Source organism: Capra hircus, chromosome 11 (assembly GCF_001704415.2).
Source record: "Capra hircus breed San Clemente chromosome 11, ASM170441v1, whole genome shotgun sequence".
Lineage (NCBI taxonomy): Eukaryota > Metazoa > Chordata > Mammalia > Artiodactyla > Bovidae > Capra > Capra hircus.
This window is the reverse complement of record NC_030818.1, coordinates 21,510,822-21,534,493: the sequence shown is the minus strand read 5'-3', so window position 1 is coordinate 21,534,493 and position 23,672 is coordinate 21,510,822. Positions and strand designations below refer to the sequence as shown.

Genomic DNA, 23,672 nt, shown 5'->3' with positions numbered 1-23,672 from the left:
TTCTTAACCAACCAGGCCACCTGTGCTTGTAGTTTGCCCACCCCTGATTTTGATCATCAATAGACTTAGAAGTGCTATTAGGATGAAGTTTCAAGGATGCGTTGACTGACTGTGATTAAACTACACTTGAATATAATGGATTTTAAAAATACTTTCTCGTTTATAGGTATTTACAGATTTTTTTTATGCTCCATATTCTAACACCACAAGACAAAGCTTTTTTCCTTTTCTTTGAAACTCCTGTTATTTAGTGGATGTTCAAAATTGACCAACTGAAAAAAAGAGAAAGGTTTGACGTTTGAAGCAGTGCCTCCATTTTTAATCATTAAGAAGAGGCTATGATATTGATGAAAGAGTCTGCTTAGAAGCAGTGTGTTCATACACCATTCCCTCAGATCAGTTTAGGGCCTTCTCTTTTAGGAAACCTTTCTCCCCAGCCCGTCCTCTGATTAAGATGACTCCTCCTGCAGCAGCACCTTTTCCCACAGCTGTGATTCTAGAGTTACCTTTCTGTGTTCCTAAGTTGTAATCAGATTTATGTCCACAGCACTCACCTTAGGGTCGATGCATAGTACTCACTCAGGACATCTTAAAATGTCCTTTAAAAAATTAGGAACTTAAAATCTTATTGTTCATCAGGTCATTTGGTTTCTGATTAGTGAGTTGTTTGTTTTATGTTAATCTTAAATACTGCCTTTTATATATATGTGTATATATATATATATATATATGTATCACTGTAATAAATGAAAATACAATTAAAAAGAAATGTATTCCTATTCTGCCACTCAGAGATAATGAGAATTACTACCATATATAGGTTATGAGGTATACACTTAAATTTAATTAACATTGGACTCTCTCCTTTTGTGTTCTTGGAAGCCACCTGAATTTTTATATTAAATTTCTTTAATTTGTTTATGTCTTGTGAGAAATGTTTAACTTGTCAGTGAGCTTGAAATATATGGCCCAGTGGTTACGACCGCAGACGCTAAAGCCAGGCTACTTTGATTCTCATCTGACTTGACCACATTGCTTAAGCTTTTTGGATGGACCTTTGTTTCCTCATCCCTAAAATGGGGATAATAGTAATAGCTTCCTCTTAAGGCTGTTGTAGGGATTAAATAAGCTAATATATCTAAAGCACTTTAAAAATTTCTTGAAAAGTTTATTAGTTTGCCATAATGACCTAGCAGTTCCACTCTTGTGTATCTACCTACACAGCAACTTTTACACACACGTGTCCACAGCAGTGTGTTGGCAGCAACCTAACTGCCCATCGACTGGTGAATGAATAGACAAAATATGTCTATACAATACAGTGGAATACTGTTCAGCAATGAAAGGAAACAAACTGTTGGTACATGCTCTGACATTAATGAGCCTTAAAAATTGTAAAGTGTAAGGAGCCAGATGGTTCTGTTAATGCAGAATGTCCACAAAAGACACATCTACAGAGTCAGAAAGAGGATTGGTCAGCTGGTGTGTGTGTGAGGAAGGATTAATGGATGTGAGGGGTCTTACTGGGTAATGGAAATATTTTAAAATCGATTTATGCGATGGCTGCACAACTAGGTGAATTTATTAAAGAAAAATCTTTGAATGATGCACTTTATATGGATTAGTTGTTGCTGTAGTTTAGTTCTTATCATGCCCTACTCTTCGCAACGCCACAAACTGTAGTCTGCCAGGCTCCTCTGTCCCTGGGATTTCCCAGGCAAGAATACTGGAGTGAGTTGCCATTTCCTTTGCCAGGGGATCTTCCCAACTCAGGGATCACCCTGCGCCTCCTGCATTGGCAGGTGAATTCTTTAGTGCTGAGCCACCAGGGAAGCCCATGTATGAATTACATGATTTTAAGATATGCCTTAATATAGTTTATAAAAATGTAATCATAATACCATTGTCACCTCTTAACAATATTAATAATAGCTTCTTAATAACAAGTTTCGCATGTTGCAGTTAGTTGATATGTCTCAAACTTCTTTTATGTCTGTAGGTTCTGCCTTCACTTTTTTTTTATTTTTTCCTTGTCCTCCTGCCTTTTTAAAAAAGAAACTTAGTCATTTGTCCTATGGAACTTCCCCCCTTAACCCAGGTAACTGGGTTTTGCCAGTTATCTCCCCATAGAATCATTTAATGTGGTCATCTGTGGGTTGAGAGTTAGCTCTCGAAGACTGGTAAGCTTCAGGTTTGATTTGGAATGTGGTGGAAGAGGACAGCATCATTGGTAGTGTTACGTACTCATTTTTCTGAATTAGAATTGTAATATCTAGTCTTTGACATTTTGAAAAACAAAAACTAAACCTGAAATAGTCAAGTGTAATGAAAAGGATTTTAAGAATTTGCATCCAAAGTAGTTGTTTTTCCCCTTTTTCTTGATAACTGATATCCAATCTGAACCTGAAGCTAAGTGAAACCTTATTTGGGCAAAATTGTTTAAATTTTTTGTGTAGAATTTGATGAAGGGTAACATAATGTCTGATAATAGTATTGTTTGGATATCAGAGGTAGATACAATAAGATACTCAGTGACTTTGGAAAATAAAGGATTTCATAGAGGTAAATTTTCTAAAATTCTATTTAAATTGCCAAAGTTGTTTTAACCATTATCTGTAAGTATTTCTCAAATGCATTTCATCTCAAATAGCATGCTGAGAGTAGATAGTTATCATAATGTAACTAATAGTTACAAGTTGCCTTCAGCAGCTCATGACAAATAAATGTCACTTTGCCTCTTAGAAAAAGGCTTTAAATGATAACCTTTCCCCACTCAGTGTCACGAGTTGCCCCTGCTTCCCCTCACCCCCATCTCTCTGATGGCCATGCTGAGTGACTGACTTAATAGAATCCTAACCACTGGACTGTCAGGGAATCCCCTAGTTGCTTCTCTTTACGTCAGTTAACATTTACTGACAATGCATTGTATTAAGATTAAAACGATAGGGCACATTTCTTGATTTTTGAAGTCTAGCCCTTTATATCTGCCTCCTCTGTCTGCTTGTTTCTGTTGCACTGTTGGCCAGAAGATTGGACGATCAGGTTTGTTAGAATTGTATCTCATGAAAAAGAGCATGCTGCGAGTTTATCAGAAGAACTTTGCTTTGAACTGTGCGTTATCTCTCTTGTCTTCTCATGGTACCTTTGGGTGCATGCCAGATTCTCACTTATGTTCTGAAAAGTCAAAGTTGCTAAGGAAGTGCTTAGCTGGCAGCCCAGTTGTTTCCATGACGCCGGTAGTGGGAGTCAAAGCACACGTGGGATAGTGGGTAAGAATGTGGACTTTGGACCCAGATGCTTAGATTATCACTGAGGCTCCAGCACAGCAAACTGTGTGACCTTGGCAGGTACTTCACTGCTCTGCCTGTTTTTCCTTTCTGCACAGTAGGGATAGCAGTAGTTTCTACTTCATAACATTGGTGTGAAAATTAAGTAGTTTAATGTATTGGAGAAGGAAATGGCAACCCACTCCAGTATTCTTACCTGGAGAATCCTGTAGACAGAGGAGCCTGGCGGGCTACAGTCCATGGGGTCACAAGAGTCAGACATGACTTAGCAACTAAACCACCACCACCAAATTAAAAAAAGAGCCCTTTTTATATGTTTAGTTTGAATCTTTGATATATCCAATTTAGTCTTTAAAGTCTATAGGTGTTGTATAAGGTAACATTCGGAGAAGGCAGTGGCAACCCACTCCAGTACTCTTGCCTGGAAAATCCCATGGACAGAAGAGCCTGGTGGGCTGCAGTCCATGGGGTCGCTAGGAGTCGGACACGACTGAGCGACCTCACTTTCACTTTTCACGTTTATGCACTGGAGAAGGAAATGGCAACCCACTCCAGTGTTCTTGCCTGGAGAATCCTGTAGACAGAGGAGCCTGGCGGGCTACAGTCCATGGGGTCACAAGAGTCAGACATGACTTAGCAACTAAACCACCACCACCAAATTAAAAAAAGAGCCCTTTTTATATGTTTAGTTTGAATCTTTGATATATCCAATTTAGTCTTTAAAGTCTATAGGTGTTGTATAAGGTAACATTCGGAGAAGGCAATGGCAACCCACTCCAGTACTCTTGCCTGGAAAATCCCATGGACAGAAGAACCTGGTGGGCTGCAGTCCATGGGGTCGCTAGGAGTCGGACACGACTGAGCGACTTCACTTTCACTTTTCACTTTCATGCGTTGGAGAAGGAAATGGCAACCCACTCCAGTGTTCTTGCCTGGAGAATCCCAGGGACGGGGGTGCCTAGTGGGCTGCCGTCTATGGGTTGCACAGAGTCGGACACAACTGAAGCGACTTAGCAGCAGCAGCAACAAGGTAACATTTACTTTCCCCAGAGTGTCTCACACACACATGTACTCTTACACATGCTTAGAACTATTGGAGATACTTAAAATAACATTAATAGGCTCTGAAGTACTAACAGGTCCTTTTAAAATTAAAAACCAGGAAAATACAGCTATCATATTGGGTTTGTGTTCTATATCAGAGAAGGTACAAAGGAGAATTTGGCCATGTCCGACTCTTTGTGACCCCATGGACTGTAGCCTGCCCAGGCTCCTCTGTCCATGGAATTTTCCAGAAAAGAAAACTGGAAAGGGTTGCCATGTCCTCCTCCAGGGGAATCTTCCTATCCCAGGGATTGAACTCACGTCTCATGTCTCCTGCATTGGTTGGCAGGTTCTTTACCATTAGTGCCACCTGGGAAGCCCCTGGCAGAGTTCCAAACAGGCCCAGAAATCGGTAGAAAATAATGATGATGTGCAGAACTTGGTGTAACAGAAATTAACTTTCTTATTAATGTTTTTCCAGATGGTGGAATTATTTTCCTTAAATTCACAAACTCACATAACAACAACAATAATGCTAATGATGATAAAAGTTCCAGCAGCCACTTTTTGGATGCTTGCTTAGGACAAAGTGCCAGAGCCTATACTGAGCTCTTCACGTGTGTTGTCTCAATTAATCCTCATCAGTTCAGTTCAGTTCAGTTCAGTTCATTCGCTCAGTCGGGTCTGAACTTTGCGACCCCAAGAATCAGAGCACGCCAGGCCTCCCTGTCCATCACCATCTCCCACAGTTCACTTAGACTCACTTCCATCGAGTCCGTGATGCCATCCAGCCATCTCATCCTCGGTCGTCCCCTTCTCCTCCTGCCCCCAATCCCTCCCAACATCAGAGTCTTTCCAGTGAGTCAACTCTTCGCATGAGGTGGCCAAAGTACTGGAGCTTCAGCTTTAGCATCATTCCTTCCAAAGAAATCCCAGGGTTGATCTCCTTCAGAATGGACTGGTTGGATCTCCTTGCAGTCCAGCGGACTCTCAAGAGTCTTCTCCAACATGACAGTTCAAAAGCATCAGTTCTTTGGGGCTCAGCCTTTTTCACAGTCCAACTCTCACATCCATACATGACCACAGGAAAAACCATAGCCTTGACTAGACGGACCTTAGAAGGCAAAGTAATGTCTCTGCTTTTGAATATACTATCTAGATTGGTCATAACTTTTCTTCCAAGGAGTAAGCGTCTTTGAATTTCATAGCTGCAGTCACCATCTGCAGTGATTTGGAGCCCCCAAAAATAAAGTCTGCCACTGTTTCTACCGTTTCCCCATCTATTTCCCGTGGAGTGATGGGACCAATGCCATGATCTTCGTTTTCTGAATGTTGAGCTTTAAGCCAGCTTTTTCACTCTCCTCTTTCACTTTCATCAAGAGGCTCTTTAGCTCCTCTTCACTTTCTGCCATAAGGGTGGTGTCATCTGCATATCTGAGGTTATTGATATTTCTCCCAGCAATCTTGATTCCAGCTTGTGTTTCTTCCAGTCCAGCGTTTCTCATGATGTACTCTGCATATAAGTTAAATAAGCAGGGTGACAATATACAGCCTTGACGTCCTCCTTTCCTATTTGGAACCAGTCTGTTGTTCCATGTCCAGTTGTAACTGTTGCTTCCTGACCTGCATACAGATTTCTAGAATGTGGTCCACTGGAGAACGGAATGGCAAGCCACTTCAGTATTCTTGCCTTGAGAACCCCATGAACAGTATGGAAAGGCAAAATGATAGGATACCAAAAGAGGAACTCCCCAGGTCATTATGTGCCCAATATGCTACTGGAGATCAGTGGAGAAATAACTCCAGAAAGAATGAAGGGATGGAGCCAAAGAAAAAACAATACCCAGTTGTGGATGTGACTGGTGATAGAAGCAAGATCCGATGCTGTAAAGAGCAATATTGCATAGGAACCTGGAATGTCAGGTCCATGAATCAAGGCAAATTGGAAGTGGTCAAACAAGAGATGGCAAGGGTGAACGTCGACATTCTAGGAATCAGCGAACTAAAATGGACTGGAATGGGTGAATTTAACTCAGTTGACCGTTATATCTACTACTGCGGGCAGGAATCCCTCAGAAGAAATGGAGTAGCCATTATGGTCAACAAAAGAGTCCGAAATGCAGTACTTGGATGCAATCTCGAAAACGACAGAATGATCTCTGTTTGTCTCCAAGGCAAACCATTCAATATCACAGTTATCCAAGTCTATGCCCCAACCAGTAACGCTGAAGAAGCTGAAGTTGAACGGTGTTATGAAGACCTACAAGACCTTTGAGAACTAACACCCAAAAGAGATGTCCTTTTCATTATAGGGGACTGGAATGCAAAAGTAGGAAGTCAAGAAACACCTGGAGTAACAGGCAAATTTGGCCTTGGAATGTGGAATGAAGCAGGGCAAAGACTAATAGAGTTTTGCCAAGAAAATGCACTGGTCATAGCAAACACCCTCTTCCAACAACACAAGAGAAGACTCTACACATGGACATCACCAGATGGTCAACACCGAAATCAGATTGATTATATTCTTTGCAGCCAAAGATGGAGAAACTCTATACATATAATCAACAAAAACAAGACCAGGAGCTGACTGTGGCTCAGATCATGAACTCCTTTTTGCCAAATTCAGACTTAAATTGAAGAAAGTAGGGAAAACCCCTAGACCATTCAGGTATGACCTAAATCAAATGCCTTATGGTTATACAGTGGAAGAGAGAAATAGATTTAAGGGCCTATATCTGATAGATAGAGTGCCTGATGAACTATGGAATGAGGTTTGAGACATTGTACAGGAGACAGGGATCAAGACCATCCCCATGGAAAAGAAATGCAAAAAAGCAAAATGGCTGTCTAGGGAGCCCTTACAAATAGCTGTGAAAAGAAGAGAGGCAAAAAGCAAAGGAGAAAAGGAGAGATATAAGCATCTGAATGCAGAGTTCCAGAGAATAGCAAGAAGAGATAAGAAAGCCTTCTTCAAGATCAATGCAAAGAAATAGAGGAAAACAACAGAATGGGAAAGACTAGAGATCTCTTCAAGAAAATTGGAGCTACCAAGGGAACATTTCATGCAAAGATGGGCTCGATAAAGGACAGAAATGGTATGGACCTAACAGAAGCAGAAGATATTAAGAAGAGGTGGCAAGAATACACAGAAGAACTGTACAAAAAAGATCTTCATGACCCAGATAATCATGGTGATGTGATCACTCATCTAGAGCCAAACATCTTGGAATGTGAAGTCAAGTGGGCCTTAGAAAGCATCACTGTGAACAAAGCTAGTGGAGGTGATGGAATTCCAGTGGAGCTGTTTCAAATCCTGAAAGATGATGCTGTGAAAGTGCTGCACTCAATATGCCAGCAAATTTGGAAGATTCAGCAGTGGCTATAGGACTGGAAAAGGTCAGTTTTCATTCCTATTCCAAAGAAAGGCAATGCAAAACAATGCTCAAACTACCGCACAGTTGCACTCATCTCACATGCTAGTAAAGTAATGCTCAAAATTCTCCAAGCCAGGCTTTAGCAATACGTGAACCGTGAACGTCCAGATGTTCAAGCTGGTTTTAGAAAAGGCAGAGGAACCAGAGATCAAATTGCCAACATCCGCTGAATCATCAAAAAAGCAAGAGTTCCAAAAAAACATCTATTTCTGCTTTCTTGACTATGCCAAAGCCTTTGACTGTGTGGATCACAATAAACTGTGGAAAATTCTTCAAGAGATGGGAATACCAGACCACGTAACCTGCCTCTTGAGAAATTAACCCTCATAGTGAGAGGCAATGCAGTAGGTATGGTATTTTCATCCCCATCTCATAGAATAGAGATAACCAAAGATTAATTTGCCTAGGACTGTATAACAGAGGAGCAAATTCAAATCCAAGTTCATGTTTTCTTAGAGCCTGTGCTATTTTGTATTCAATATATTGCCTTACAGGTGCTTCCTGGAATTTTTAGAATAATTTCCAGTTCTCCAGCAATATTTTTTGAAAGCTTGCCTCTCTGTGATAGAGCTCATTGTTCATTATTTTCAATATTAAATTAAATTTTAAGTTGTTACAGGTTTATTTAACGTAATTTCAGACTTTAGGGAAAATTGGAAAGAATAGTACAAAGAATTTTAATATTTCATCTAGATTTCTCAATATTTCTTTTCCTACACTTAAAATACTCTCTTCCTCTGAATACTTTTTGTGTGTATTTCCTTAAAACAATGGAATGTCATTCATTGCCTTACATAACAGTACAGTGATCAAAATCAGGAAGTTAATGCTGCTACGTGGCTATAATTTAATCCACAGTTCTTACTCAGATTTTGTCAGTTGCCCCAGTAGTACGTTTTTAGAAAAAAGAAAATCTAGGAGGATGTGTTGCAATCAGTTGCCAGGTCTCTTCTGTTTGTTTGTTTATTTTAATCTGAAAGAGTTCCTGAGCCTTTGTTTTGAATGCTGGGTCTGTTGATCGCTACTGATGGATGGTTTCTACTAAATTATCTTCAGGGATAGAGCCAGGAAATAGGTGTATATATGCACACATAAATATATATGTATACCCACGCACCTCTTCCCTCCCCCACCCCCATCTATCTTTGTTGAAAACCATGATTTCACGCTTATACCTCCATTGCCAATCTAATACTCTTCTCTCCATTCCATATGTGTAACTTCCTTCTCCAACAGAGAGAAACTTCATTTCCATTATCAACAGTATATTTATTTATTTGCTTAACCCTTGAACATAAAAGTAATTTCAGAATTGTGAACCTATGCCTCCCTTGGAAACTCAGCTACTAACTGGAGGTCATTGTTTGTTCAGAATTCTGTTGATCTGTAAGCTGAGGGCATATATTATTCTAAAATCTGGTTCTCCTTCTCCCTTTCAAAATTGCTTATGTTATTCTTTTGAAGCCTGTATAGTTGATTAGTTTCCAGGCTGGCTGCCATAACAAAGTAGCACAACCTAGATGGCTTGAAACAGCAGAAGTGTATTCTCTACAGGGGAGGCTATACAAGTTGGAAATCAAGGTGTTAGCAGAGTTGGTTCCTACTGAGAACTCTGAAAAATATGGCCAACAATTTTGGTATTCCATGGCTTATAGGTGGTTCCAGTCCTTACCTCCATCATCTCAGAGTGAACACCCCATGTTCAAATTTCTCCTTCGTATGAAGACACCAGCTATAGAGACCACCATAAAGGCCTCATCTTAACTTGATTACAGTGAAGACCTTATTTCCAAATAGGATCACATTCAGAAGTACTGGAGGTTGATTTTGCCATATCTTTTGAGGGGATGCATTTTACCCCATGAAAACCTGACCAGTTCATTTGTTTCTGTTTGTATTCATCTTTGATTTCATTCCTTTAGAGTATTTGTGAAGTACATGAAACTTGAACATGATTTAGGGAAGTATTCTTCTTCTTTTTTATTCTATTCCACTAATCCCCGTTGATAACCACAGTTTATGGTCTCAAGGTTATCCTTTCCATGCTGTGTCATTTTGTTTACCCAAATGAGCAGTACTTGGATATTTTCTTATTTTCTGTTTTTTCACAAAAGGTAGATAGCTAGAGCATCTATCCCTTTGAATTTTGCCCTTTTCATTTAACATTATGTCTGAGAAATCATTCCACATTAATTCTCATTCTGTATAGTTACTCCATCATATGACTATACAGTAGTTAATTCAATCACTGGTCTATGTGTGAGCCTTTAGGTTGGTGTCAGTATGTGGCATTTACAAATATCCCTGCTTGTAAAATTTATATCATCCATACTGATAAAACTACAAAAAGGATGAACCTCAGAAACATTATGCTAAATGAAAAAAGCCAAACTCAGTAGGTCACCTATTGTATATTCTATTCATTAATATATGCAATATACAGCATAAGTAAGTCCAAAGAGACAGAAATCTAGTTTGTTGTTGCCAGGGGCTGGGGAGAGGGAGGAAGGGGAAGTGACTGCTTAGTGGGTGTGGGGTCACCTTTGGGGGCGATAAAGTGTTTTGAAACTAGATAGAGGTGATGGCAGCACAATGTTGTGAATATACTAAGTGCTTCTTTGTTATACGGACGTCACCTCAATAAAAAGTATATATTATCCATATAATTTAAATAACCGCTTTTTTTGTTTTTTTTTTTGTGGATGTTGATGCTGTTGACATTTCAGCCACTGGCTAATCAGTGCATCTTCAAATGCTTCTCAGAAAGAACAAACCCTGAAGTTAATCACTTCAGTGACCATGTGTGTGTATCCTGTCTCTTCACACCATGTGTGTATATACTGTCTCTTCACACCTTTTTTTGAACACTCAGTCAGATTTAATTTTCTTTACCTCCTCTGTCTTTCACTTTACAAAGTTATGTTTTGTTTTTCTGTTCATTGGAAAAAGCTGAAGTCTAGTGATGCTGGAGCTAAAGAACCTTCATGGGAAAAAGGGGGGCATGGTCCAGGATGGGAGTGGATCATAAAGGATGAAAACCAGAAAGATACTTAGGGCCAGAATATGTACCATAATACCTTTGTTCCATGCCAGAAAGTCTAGAGCCATGGGTCACTAAAGATAATTAGGGAGAAGACTAATATTTAGTCTGTGTTTTAAAAGATAACTGGTAGTAATGTGGCAGATGAATTGAAATGTAAATTAGTATTGGAAAGAGAGAGACCAGTGAAGAGGTATATTGAGAAGGGTATTAGGAAGAGAATGTGTATATATATGTATAACTGAGTCACTTTGCTGTACAGCAGAAATTGGCACAAATTGTGAATCAGGTATCAAATTTTAAACATTTTTTAAAAGAAGCATATTACATTCAGGTTAACTGCTATAGCAAAAAAAACCCCAAAACAAAGTAACCTAAACAAAATTGTGACATTGTACAGGAGACAGGGATCAAGACCATCTCCATAGAAAAGAAATGCAAAAAAGCAAAATGGCTGTCTGAGGAGGCCTTACAAATAGCTGTGAAAAGAAGAGAAGCAGAAAGCAGAGGAGAAAAGGAAAGATATACTCATTTGAATGCAGAGTTCCAAAGAATAACTGAAAAAGCTGAAGTTGAATGATTCTATGAAGGACTATAAGACGTTCTAGCACTAATACCCAGAAAAGATGTCCTTTACATTATAGAGGACTGGAATGCAAAAAATAGGAAGTCAAGAGATACCTAAAGTAAGAAGCAAATTTGGCCTTTGAGTACATAACAAAACAGGTCAAATGCTAATGGAGTTTTGCCAAGAGAATGCACTGGTCATAGCAAACACCCTCTTGCAACAACATAAGAGAAGACTATACACATGAACATCACCAGATGGTCAGTACTGAAATCAGATTGATTACATTCTTTGCAGCCAAAGATGAAGAAGCCCTAAATAGTCAGCAAAAACAAGTCCAGGAGCTGACTATGGCTCAGATCATGAACTCCTTATTTCCAAATTCAGACTGAAATTGAAGAAAGTAGGGAAAACTACTAGACCATTCAGGTATGACCTAAATCAAATCCCTTACGAATATACTGTGAAAGTGACAAATAGATTCAAGGGATGAGATCTAATAGAGTGCCTGAAGAACTATTGACAGAGGTTCTTGACATTGTACTGGAGGCAGTGATCAAGACCATTCTCAAGAAAAAGAAATGCAAAATGGTTGTCTGAGGAGGCCTTACAAATAGCTGAGAAAAGAAGAGATGCAAAAGGCAAAGTAGAAAAGGAAGGATATACCCATTTGAATGCAGAGTTCCAAAGAATAGCAGGGAGAGATAAGAAAGCTTTCCTTAGTGATTAGTAAAAGAAATAGAGGAAAACAACAAAATGGGAAAGACTAGAGATCTCTTCAAGAAAATTGGAGATACCAAGGGGACATTTCATGCAAAGATGGGCTCGATAAAGGACAGAAATGGTATGGACCTAACAGAAGCAGAAGATATTAAGAAGAGGTGGCAAGAATACACAGAAGAACTGTACAAAAAAAATCTTCACGACCCAGATAATCACGAAGGTGTGATCACTCACCTAGAGCCAAACATCCTGGAATGTGAAGTCAAGTGGGCCTTAGAAAGCATCACTACAAACAAAGCTAGTGGAGGTGATGGAATTCCAGTGGAGCTGTTTCAAATCCTGAAAGATGATGCTGTGAAAGTGCTGCACTCAATATGCCAGCAAATTTGGAAAACTCAGCAGTGGCCACAGGACTGGAAAAGGTCAGTTTTCATTCCTATTCCAAAGAAAAGCAATACCAAAGAATGTTCATACTACTGCACAGTTGCACTCATCTCACACGTTAGTAAAGTAATGCTCAAAATTCTCCAAGCCAGGCTTTAGCAATACAGGAACTGTGAAATTCCAGAAACAAGCTGGTTTTAGAAAAGGCAGAGGAACCAGAGATCAAATTGCCAACATCCGCTGGATCATTGAAAAAGCAAGAGAGTTCCAGAAAAACATCTATTTCTGCTTTCTTGACTATGCCAAAGCGTTTGACTGTGTGGATCACAATAAACTGTGGAAAATTCTGAAAGAGATGGGAATACCAGACCACCTGACCAGCCTCTTGAGAAACCTATATGCAGGTCAGGAAGCAACAGTTAGAACTGGACATGGAACAACAGACTGGTTCCAAATAGGAAAAGGAGTACGTCAAAACTGTATATTGTCACCCTGCTTGTTTAACTTACATGCAGAGTACATCATGAGAAACGGTAGGCTGGAAGAAGCACAAGCTGGAATCAAAATTGCCGGGAGAAATGTTAATAACCTCAGATATGCAGATAACACCACCCTTATGGCAGAAAGTGAAGAGGAACTAAAAAGCCTCTTGAGGAAAGTGAAAGAGGAGAGTGAAAAAGTTGGCTTAAAGCTCAACATTCAGAAAAGAAAGATCATGGCATCCAGTCCCATCACTTAATGGGAAATAGATGGGGAAACAGTGGAAACAGTGGCAGACTTTATTTTTGGGGGCTCCAAAATCACTGCAGATGGTGATTGCAGCCATGAAATTAAAAGATGCTTACTCCTTGGAAGGAAAGTTATGACCAACCTAGACAGCATATTCAAAAGCAGAGACATTACTTTGCCAACAAAGGTCCGTCTAGTCAAGGCTATGGTTTTTCCAGTGGTCATGTATGGGTGTGAGTTGGACTGTGAAGAAAACTGAGTGCCGAAGAATTGATGCTTTTGAGCTGTGGTGTTGGAAAAGACTCTTGAGAGTCCCTTGGACTGCAAGGAGATCCAACCAGTCCATCCTAAAGGAGATCAGTTCTGGGATTTCTTTGGAAAGACTGATGCTAAAGCTGAAGCTCCAGTACTTTGGCCACCTCATGTGAAGAGTTGACTCATTGGAAAAGTCTCTGATGCTGGGAGGGATTGGGGGCAGGAGAAGGGGACAACAGAGGATGAGATGGCTGGATGGCATCACCGACTTGATGGACGTGAGTTTGAGTGAACTCCGGGAGTTGGTGATGGACAGGGAGGCCTGGCGTGCTCCGATTCATGGGGTTGCAAAGAGTCAGACACGACTGAGGGACTGAACTGAACTGAAACAAAATTGAGATTTATTTCTCTCTCTCGTAATGGTTCTGAGGTGAACCCAAGTTGGTGATCCAGTTCTGTTCCAATAGGTTGTTCAAGGATGCGTGTTCCTTGCATTCTATGGCATCACCCAGTGGAGCATTAATTCATCTGCTGATGTGAGGTTGGGTCACTGGTATGTCCATCTTTAGCTTGCAGGTAGAGAGATAGATATTTTAAGGGAAGTAACTTTTCTTTTTGCGAAGTGAGGTTGGAAGTCACACACCAGTTCTGCTCATTTTTGTTGCTCATTTCGTTGCTAGAACTTAACTTCAATGGCTGCAGAAATGCAAGAGGGAAATGATAGAGGCTGGGAAATGTGGTCGTTAGCATGTCCAAGAAGAAGGAGAGAATGGCTTTTGGAGGCACAAACGGTAGTCTACACCACGAGGCAATTTGTGTGTTTTTATTATGAGGATTTGAACCCGGGTAAGAAAATAGACGGACTGACCAGTTAGCAGTGATGCAATTGTTCTACAGTGTTGACTACCTAATTGAAGTTAGAAATCAACTGCTTTTATTATGCCCCTTGACTTACCTATGCTGCTGTTCAAGAACTGTTACTGAAATATCACCTAGAAACAATACGTCATCAATTTTTACCTATTAAAAAACTTTTCTTTAGAAATTAGTATAAAGGGAATTAGACAGGGTACTACCCCTAGGTAGGTAAATTTGTCTCTATTAAAACTCCTCATTAGTGCATTTCCTGCCCTGTTATATAAATTATCCATCCATGTTACCTTTTCCCCAAAGTCTCAGAGGATAACAAAAAAATATTTGTAAATTTATTTTAAGCCTTACTCATGAAGTGGGTAAAAAAAAAAAAAATACCTGAGCAATACTAAGACAAGTTTTTAATGAGAGATAGAAATAGTAATATTTTATAGAAGAGAGAACAATATTACCCAGATAGTGTCACTTCATGATCTCATCTTCCTGCAGAAAGTCTTCTTGCTTCCTACTATGTAATGCAGACCAGGGACTTCTGGCATTTTACTTGAAATACTGCTAATACAAATTTAATATTTACTGTATTCCCATAATATACCAGTATAGAAGAAAGTCCAGTTTCCATTTAAGACCAGTTGCTTCTAACAAAGTTTACATTTTATTGATGTTTTATAAATTACATTGTAGTCCCAGAGATCTTCACAATAAAAACTAGTCTACGCTTGCTATCTTTTGTATTGTTTATGATAACCATTTTAACAGACATGAGGTGATATCTTATTGTGGTTTGTTTGTATTTCCCTGGTGATTAATGATGTTGAGCGCCTTTTATATACTTGTTGGCCATTTGTGTGTCTTCTTCAGAAAAATAGCTCTTTAGTTCCTCTGTCCATTATTAAATCAGATTGTTTGGGGTTTCTTGCCATTAACTTTTATGAGTTTTTTTTTATATTTTCTTGGATATTAACCTCTTACCCAATATATGACTCTCAGATGTTTTCTCCCATGCTGTAGGCTGTCTTTTCATTTTCTTGAGGTTCCCTTTGCTATGCAAAGGTTTTTAGATTTTTATCATAAAAATATCCCATTTTTTATCAAGGGATAAATGTTGGTGAGGAGGTGGAGAACAGGGCACCCCTGTGCACTGTTGGTGGGAATGTAAATTGGTGTAGCCACTGTGGAAAACACTATAAAGATTCCTTAAAAAATGAAAAATAGAACTGCAGTGTGATCCAGCAGTCCCACTTCTAGGTATATATCAAAAGGATATGAAAGGATATCGAAGAGCTACCTGCACTCCTATGTCATTATTCACAACTGCCCAGATGAAGATACAACCTAAGTGTCTGTGGATGAACGGATAAAGAAGACATGGGTGTGTGCATGTGTGTGTGCGTGTGTATACATATATACACGGAGTATTATTCAGCCAAGAGAGAAAAAGAAGTCTGCCGTTTGCAGCAACGTGGATGGGCCTTGAGGGCATTATACTAGTTGAAATTAAGCTGGCACATTAAATAAGTCCAGTTTCCATTTAAGAACTTCACTGAGATATGATAATGTTTTTTTCAAAACCAGTGTATCCACTGAAGTTGGATATCTTTCACGGAGAAATTGCTGTATAATAAACAAAAGATAAATCGGCAAACAAACTTTTCTGAAGAGCATAATGTAATCAGTTTAATTAGCAAGCTGTTCTTTTACATGCTGACATAAAATGGAGACAGGAATCTTAAATAGCAGAGAAAGTCAGAATCTGGCCATTTATCAGGCTGGAATAGCAAACATAGATAAAACCTCAAACTCAACAAGAAACAATATTTCTCCCAAGAATGATAGAGCTGTGAAATGTCATAACAAACCCTGTCTTTGAATGACTGTGGCTTGCCAACTCACTGAAAAACTTTGTTTTGGAAAATCAGGCTGTCAGAAACTTGACTTGTGTGTAATTATATCAGGAAGAATAAAACATGCCACTCTTGCCTGGAGAATCTAGGTCTCTCTGACATAGAGTAGTGGTCTTAATTTACAGCCAAGACACAGCTCCAGATAAGGGGTTTCTGGACACCGCATCCACATCTGTCTTAACTTTGTAGTTCCTGAGGAAAGAGGATCTTGGTTCACTTTGCAGTCCAGTCCTAAAGTAGACCCTTTACACACAGCTCTGCTTTGCTCTAAGCCTATAAAAACACAGCTTTATGTAAATTTCACCGGTACTCTGTGCGTACGTGCTAAGTCACTTCACTTGTATCCTATTCTTTGCAGCCTATGGCCTGCAGCCCACCAAGCTCCTCTGACCATGGAAGTCTCCAGGCAAGAATACTGGAGTCGGTTGCCATGCCCTCCTCCGGGGGATCTTCTCAGCCCAGGGACTGGACCAGCATCTCTTCCATCTCCTGTGTTGACAGGCGAATTCTTTGCCATAGTGCCACCTGGGGAGCCCTATACTCTACTCTTTTATCACTACTATAAATATTATTATAGTTGTAAGTCTTACAGCTTTCACACTCTGCTCAGTTGTGTCCAACTGTTTGACCCCCATGGACTGTAGCCCGCCAGGCTCCTCTGTCCATGGGGATTCTCCAGGCAAGAATACTAGAGTGGATTGCTATGCCCTCCTCCAGGGGATCTTCCCAACCCAGGTCTCCCACATTACAGGCAGATTCTTAACCATGCGAGCCACCAGGGAAGGCCAGCTACTCTTCCCCAAATCTTATAACTACTCTTTCTCCTTTGTTTTGTGAGACAGCTGAAGCTTCCCCCGGTGTGCAGTCTTCCTTGCTGCAGTGGGTCAGTAAACCTGCTCTTGTCAGACTGCAGGTCTGTTTCTGTGGTGGTTAGGCTGATGGAGCTAGTGCACTGCTAGCTGTTGAGACTTACTTTAAAAGAAAGTTAAAAAGGGATCCAAGTGAACGCTTGTGGCAGAGCCTGCTAATATAATAGAATGCACAGATAGGTATTGGGTTGGCCCAAAAGTTGGTTTGAGTTTCACTACATCTTATGGAAAAACCCAAATCAACACAGTACTTTCAGACTTCACTTTCAAGTTCTTATCTTTTTTTTTTTTTTTTAATTTTAAAATCTTTAATTCTTACATGCGTTCCTTCTTCTTCTTGTGTTTTAAAGTCTATTTTAGAGCCAGAAGATACTTTTTAGGTCATAGATAGATGGTGGTCACATTTTTTTACAATTTTCAGAACTTGGTGTAGAAAATACCTGAAGGCAGAGAAGTATTATTTGAACAGTCTCTTCAGCCTAATGCTCACATTTCCTATTGCAGGGAAGTAGGCACTGCCCTTGTAATTTACCCAAGGCCATTCATCTTGTTTGTGGACCTGATTCCTTTGACTCTTTACCAGTTGTTCGTTAGTTTTTCACACTAAAGAAATAGTATTTAATTAAAGTTGCTTGTAGTCACTCATTTGTGGTATTTTTTACAGCTTTAGTTATTAAAGTAGAATATAAATGCAGACAGATAACACTGATTAATTAGGTAGCAGCTCATGGGAGCAACTCTTCTAAGTAGGGAAACTCATTACTCTTCCAACACCATGAAAAATACTGAGATTGATAAGTAGGAAAATTCATCGTGAGAAAATAAGGTATGATGTTTTGTTTTCAGAAGAGCATTGTTTATTAAACTGTAAAGCAAAATTTTTAAAGTGTGACTAAGTACCAGTAAGACCCATTCCACAATATTTTCATGGGTCTCCAGAGTTAACTGTTACGAATCTTCTTTCCTGCCAGCCTTTGACATTAGCCTTCTCAGTCCTGAGAGGTGGGAGAGTGCATTTTCCTCCTCCGTCTCGTGTCGCAGGGGGCAGGGAGGGAACTGAGCCATCTGCTGCTTTTCCCATCTCCCTGAGCGCTTGACTGAATCCCTTGCCACCAGTTGTTTGTTCGGTGCTGCCAGGTGTTTATTGCCCTCATGAAGAGAGTTGTTACATCATTCGTGATAATTACTTTCCAAAGATTAGCCATGGATTGTCTAGCCACTCCTTAACATGCTAGAGCCACGTTATTGTCACAGTAAGCTTGAGGCCCACTGTGCTGGTCAGATATACACAGGGCAAGGGAATAATGTTCAAAAATAAAGACTTTTTACTTATATCTGCAGTTTCTTCCTCCTCCTCAACCCTGTGTCACTTCAGTGATGCAGCTTCGTGAATATTTGTTTAGTACTCAGTTTAATTGGAATAGGTACAAAGACGTGGTTCCTCCCTTCAAAGAGCTTGTTACCCATTGTGAAAACTAACCAGCCAGAGAGCGTGTGTAAGTAGCCTAATTGCAGAGATTTACCCACTGAGCAGAATATATGTATGAGTAGTGGTACTGGCAATAAGGAATGGTGCTGGCTGTGGCTAGAAAAAGGTTACCAGTTCACAGGTCTCTGAGTAGCTGGCTTTGGCTGTTTTCTTGTGAAATACTCTAGATAGGGCCTATTTAGGCAAGATGCTGTGTGAAAGAATACTGATAGAACAGAGGAGCTAATATCTCCTGATTCACTTGGTGGGTCCAGAGAGGTTGTGAGGTTTACTTCACTTGGGGTAAGTAAGAAAAGAACAGTTCAGCTGAGCTGAGTCTTTAAGGCTGGCTGGGATTTTGCTGACAGTATAAGGGAATGGAGAGTATTTCATATGAGGATAATGTGAAAGCAGAGGCGGTGTTGACTTGCTAGGCCTGTTTGGAAGATTGTAGTTTGATTTAACTACAGCAGTATGCTCTGTTGGATTGCCCCAGTGGCTCAGATGGTAAGGACTCTGCCTGCAGTGCAAGACACCTAGGTTCAATCCCTGGGTTAGGAAGAGCCCCCGTAGAAGGGGATGGCTACCCACTCTAGTATCTTGCCTAGAGAATTCCATGGACAAAGGAGCCTGGCAGGCTATGGTCCATGGGGTCACAAAGAGTCAGACACAACTGAGTGACTAACACTAGTGGCTATGCTCTGTTTGTCATAGTGGGAAATAAATAGGAAATAGAAGGAAATAAGATGTGAAGAGCAGACTGATTATAGTGTATGGAGAACCATAAATGTTATTGCACAGAGATTTAGACTCTACCCTGCGGATGATGGGATTTTTAAAAAATAGGTTAGTGGTGTGGTCTGTATACACGGGATAGATGGAGAAGAGAGACTCCCCTGGTAAGAAGACCTATTGCTATTAAGACATCCACACTTGAGTACCATGGTAGGCAGGGATGGGCAGGATTTTAGGGTGAAAGAATGAGACGTAAAGTGTGCCTCATAAGACGAAGGACAAGGAAGAGGTACTGTCTGTGTTAACATCAGAGGCAGATGTAAGTCAGAATTGGGTTTGTGGGGAGAATAGTTTTGCCATACTTTTTTTATTTTCGGGAATGGTAGCTTAGTGAGTTTTATTTGATTTTAGTTAATGCCTTCATGGCCTCGAGAATAGATCAAGAGCCACTATAAAACTTTATTTAAAATCAGGTCTTGTGAGAGAAAACCACAATGTCTGAGAGCTTGAAGCATCTCAAAATTAGAACTCTCCCTGAATAATAGACTGTGGTTCCCATTGGTAACCCTGGTAGAGATACAAGCTTTACCCTTGTATTCCTTCAGTTGCCCAGTCGTGTCCGACTCTTTGCGACCCCATGAATTGCAGCACGTTAGGCCTCCCTGTCCATCACCAACTCCCGGAGCCTACCCAAACTCATGTCCATCGAGTTGGTGATGCCATCCAACCATCTCATCCTCTGTCGTCCCCTTCTCCTCCTGCCCCCAATCCCTCCCAGCATCAGAGTCTTTTCCAATAAGTCAACTCTTTGCATGAGGTGGCCAAAGTACTGGAGTTTCAGCTTTAGCATCAGTCTTTCCAAAGAACATCCAGGACTGATCTTTAGAATGGACTGGTTGGATCTCCTTGCAGTCCAAGGGACTCTCAAGAGTCTTCTCCAACACCACAGTTCAAAAGCATCGATTCTTTGGCGCTCTGCTTTCTTCACAGTCCAACTCTCACATCCATACATGACCACTGGAAAAACCATAGCCTTGACTAGATGGACCTTTGTAGGCAAAGTAATGTCTCTGCTTTTGAATATGCTATCTAGGTTGGTCCTAACTTTCCTTCCAAGGAGTAAGCATCTTTTAATTTCATGGCTGCAGTCACCATCTGCAGTGATTTTGGAGCCCCCCAAAAAATAAAGTCTGACACTGTTTCCACTGTTTCCCCATCTATTTCCCATGAAGTGATGGGACTGGATGCCATGATCTTCGTTTTCTGAATGTTGAGCTTTAAGCCAACGTTTTCACTCTCCTCTTTCACTTTTATCAAGAGGCTTTTTAGTTCCTCTTCACTTTCTGCCATAAGGGTGGTGTCATCTGCATATCTGAGGTTATTGATATTTCTCCCGGCAATCTTGATTCCAGCTTGTGCTTCTTCCAGCCCAGCGTTTCTCATGATGTACTCTGCATATAAGTTAAATAAGCAGGGTGACAAAATACAGCCTTGATGTACTCCTTTTCCTATTTGGAACCAGTCTGTTGTTCCATGTCCAGTTCTAACTGTTGCTTCCTGACCTGCATATAGGTTTCTCAAGAGGCAGGTCAGGTGGTCTGGTATTCCCATCTCTTTCAGAATTTTCACAGTTTATTGTGATCCACACAGTCAAAGGCTTTGGCATAGTCAATAAAACGGAGACAGATGTTTTTCTGGAACTCTTTTGCTTTTTCGATGATCCAGCGGAGTATGTCATTACTTAAAGCCAATTTTATCTTTTTAAAACCAGTCATTAGATGTCATGTCTTCTTAGCTTAAGATAGTAATTGAATTTCCTGGTATTCTGGTAATTTGTGATAATAATTGACAGCTTGTTTAAGGGAATCACAACAGCTCTGGGTTGTGAGCCATGATTTTACTGAAATTATTATTTTGATTTATTGTTTCTGTAGTATGAAGTGGGGTTTATAAATTGTGTACTTTGAATGGGGTGTGCTCAGTCGCTTCAGTCGTATCTGACTCTTTGCGACCCTATAGACCACATATCATATTAAAAGGTAAAACTGATCTTATAATTAAAATACTTTTACATAATAGGATAGATAAATATTACCATTTCTCTGTTTTTAAAATAGAAGGAAGATTTGTGAGTACCCATATCATGGGCATGAGAAACCTTACTTATTCCCATAGTTTAAATTTTTTCCTCAGGCCATAGGACACTCTGTGTATGTCTGTGTGTTTGCATGTTAAAAAAACATAACATTAGGTCTACCCCCTAAATAAACATTTAAGTGTGTCAGGCATATCAATAACATGATATGCTGTTAAGTATATCATGCAATACATTTATAGCAGTATTGCTAATTGTAAACTTGAGCTGTATAGAAGATCTCCAACATGATTGAAACTCTAAATCTATTGAACAGCACCTCCTCACCACTCCCACCCCACTCAGCCTCCAGATCCTGGCAACCCCTGTATTTTTTCTGTTTCCATGAGTTTGACTACTGTAGATATCTTATAGGTGGAATTATGTAGTATTTATCCTTCTGTGACTGACTTATTTCACTCAGCATGTCCTCAGGGTCCATCCTCAAGGTTTATCAGTGTTGTTGTGTATGCCAAAATTTCCTTCTTTCTGTGGTTGAATACTGTTCCATTTTGTGTGTGTGTGTGTGTGTGTGTGTACGTACCACATTTTCTTCGTCTGTTCATGCATCACTAGACCTCTTAGCCGTTGTGAATAATGCCGCAGTGACCATGGGAGTGCTGATACATCTTCGAAATCCTGATTTTAATTCTTTTGGTTAAGGGGTATTGCTAGATTAGATGATGGTCCTATTTTTAATTTTTTGATCAACCTCCATCCTGTTTTCCATACCAGCTGCATCATTTTGCATTTCCACCAAGAGTGTACACATGGTCCGATTTCTTCACATCCTTGTCAACACTTGTTATTTTCACTGTTTTTTTGTAGTTGCTGTCCTAAGAGGTGTGAGTTAATACCTCATTGTGGCTCTGCGTTTGTGTATTTGCAAATATGGATTTGCATTTTCCTTCTGATTAGTGATGTCGAACAAGTTTTCATATACCTCTGGGCTGTTTGTAATGTCTTCGTTGGAGAATTATCTGTTGAAGTCCTTTGCCCATTTTTTAATAAGGGTTTTTGTTTTGTTGGTTTTTTTTGTTTATTTTTGCTATTGAGTTGTAGGAGTTACTTAGATATTTTGGATACTAATCTCTTATCATATATATGGTTTGCAAATATTTTCTTATTCGTTAGGTTCCTTTTTTGCCCTGCAACAGCTTTCTAGTTTAATGTAGTTGCACTTTTCTATTTTTGCTTTTGTTCCTTGTTCTTCTCACATCATAGCCAAGAAGTCATTTCCAAGACCAGTGTTAAAGATGTTTTCCCTTTATTGCTTCTGGTCTTGGGTTTAAGTCTTTAATCCATTTTGAGTTGATTTTCATGCATGATATAACAGATGGATCTAATGTCACTTTTCTGTGTATGGATATCCATTGTTCCCATCACCAGTTGTTGAAGGGAGTAGTCTTTTCCTATTCTGTAGTCTTGGCACCTTTGTTCAAAATCTATTGATCATATGTATATGGGTTTATTTCTGGGCTCTCCATTCTCTTCCATTGGTCTGTAGGTCTGTCTTTATGCCAGTACTGAAAGGTTTTGATTACTGTAACTTTGTATCTTGTTTTGGATAATCAAGGTCTTTCCTAATGGTTTCATATGACTTTTAGGGTTGTTTTTTCTAATTCTATTTTTTCAAAAATGCCATTGGGATTTTACTGGGATTGCATTGAATTTGTAGATCACTTTGGGTAGTATGGACACTTTAACAATATTAAGTCTTTTAATCCGTGAATATGGGTGTCTCCATTTATTTCTTTATTTCAGCAGTACTTTGTAATTTTAAGTATGCAAGTCTTTCATCTTCTTGATTAGTTTATTCCTAGATACTTTATTCTTTTTTCCTGAGATTGTAACTGTGATCTTCTTCATTTCCTTTTCTGACTGTTCGTTGCTTGGGTATGTAGATTTTGTATCCTAAAACTTTGCTGAACTCATCTATTCTAACAGTTTTCCTGTGGAATTATTATAATTTTATACATAGAAAATCTGCAAACAAAGACAGTTTACTTCTTCCTTTCTAATTTGGATGCTTTTTATTTCTTTCTCCTGTCTGTCTGGTCACAGGATCTTTAACATGATCCAAAATAGACAAAAAATTAAAAAAGATGATAATTCTTTGGGGTGTACCAATTTTTCTTTATTTCTTTTCTATTACAACATCATGATTTATTAAAGCACAGCATTCTGTACAACAAAGGGCCTTAACAGTTGTCTATTCTCAGCCA

General features: G+C 39.6%; 1 protein-coding gene across 4 annotated transcripts in view; it reads left to right on the top strand.

Annotated features, from left to right (window-relative positions):
• The window catches only part of MAP4K3 (mitogen-activated protein kinase kinase kinase kinase 3), a 188,253-nt gene that overhangs the window by 58,267 nt on the left and 106,314 nt on the right, over positions 1–23,672 (top strand). The gene's annotated exons all lie outside the window — the stretch shown is intronic.